Raw genomic sequence first — 1769 nt, forward strand, 5'->3', positions numbered from 1 at the left:
GTACAGCAAAATTTGAAAATCTTCCCGATGTGTACGAGGTCAGCAAAGATGTAATAACAAAGAAAAGTGATTACACAAAAAAAGTCACTTATTGGAAGTACCCAAATGAAAAATATAAATGTGACTTGTGTGGAGACATATTGGGAACTTTTAAAGAACTGAGAAAACATGTCTCCAACAAGCACAAAGGCTTCTATCTCAAAACATACTGCTCAAAATTTGACAAAGAAGCCGAATACCACAATATTGCATGCCATTATGCCAAATGTAAAGGAAGACCTCAAAAAGGAGAGCTGCCATTCCTGTGCAGCTTCTGTTACCTCAGATTTGGAACAGAAATTGGTGTTTCTCAACATGCTCGGCATGCGCATCTAAGAGCGCAAAATGAGGCTAGACTAGCAGCTCTAGCAAGCAGCAAACCGTCAAAATTATGGTCACAAGAAGAAATACTGCTACTAGCAGAATTGGAAAAAGTATATGAAAATAACAGGAATATTAATGCGCTGATGGTTCCACATTTTGACAACAAGAACAGAAAACAAATTGCAGAAAAAAGAAGAGATAGAAGATATAAAAGCAAAAAATCCGCAAAAGATGTACTGCAAGCATCAAATGTTTCTGAAAATGACTCTTGCGATGACCCATAGGTTACAGTGGAAGTATCAACAGAAAAGCACAGAGATTTTATCAATCGAAATCGTGCGCAAAAAAACAAGAACTTTGATGAACTGGAAGACAGAATAACAGAAATCGAGAAGTACACTCAAAATGTAGAGCAGCACGATGCTGCTATGGATCCGATGGATGAGGTAGTGACTTATATCGGAGCAAACACCACTGATATAAGTCCTGCTCTAGCAAGTGTACCAACAAATAAACCAACAAGTGAACTCAATAATGAACCTATTGACTCTGCTCAAGATAGCACCATAATGCCTCAGTAGGAAACAAGATAACAAATAAAGACAAGAAAAACGGAAGGCTTAATCGGACGCACAAGAAAAATTATGCCAAAGCAAAGGGCAGCTATAAAGAATACCAGGCAATGTTTAAAAAAGACAAAAAGAAAATTGCCAGGATTATCACTGTTGGGGCAGAAGATGCCACTTGCCAAATCAGGGCTGATGAAATCTTTCAATACTACAAAAGCATAATTAAAAAAGAAAACAAGAAAAACCCTAAATTCATGCCGATTGATCGGATACCAGAGGACTACGAAATTAGAAATCTTTGGAAAGAAATAACACTGCTCATAATAACTTATGCCTTTGAGAGCTCCAATCTAAAGAAAGCAGTGGGGCCCGATAAGATAGGTCTGAATGACTAATATAAAGTGCACAGCAGGCAACCAAGACTGCTGCCCAGAATTCTATTGTCTTGGTTGTTGATGAGAAGAGTACCAGAAATTATCAAAAAGAACCGATCAATTTTGATACCCAAGAATGTACCGATTAGTGAACTTAAAAAAACAGTAACTGGCGTCCAATTACCATCGGTACTGCATTCATGAAGTTATTCACAAAAATATTAACTAAAAGACTCTCATTTTTTGTTGAATTGAATACGATACTAAAAGGCTTCATGAAGGTGAGAGGTTGTCTCGAGAATCTGACTCTCCTGCAAATTATCATAAAAGGGGCACAAAAAAACAGTCAATCATTAGCAGTTGTGTTCATTGATATATCAAAAGCCTTAGACTCTGTCAGCCATGGTCACATTATACAGAGTCTCGCAAGGCAAAGAGTTCCATCATACATCAGAGACATAAT

This window comes from Lissotriton helveticus, chromosome 8, assembly GCF_964261635.1.
Source record: "Lissotriton helveticus chromosome 8, aLisHel1.1, whole genome shotgun sequence".
In the NCBI taxonomy this organism is placed as follows: Eukaryota; Metazoa; Chordata; class Amphibia; order Caudata; family Salamandridae; genus Lissotriton; species Lissotriton helveticus.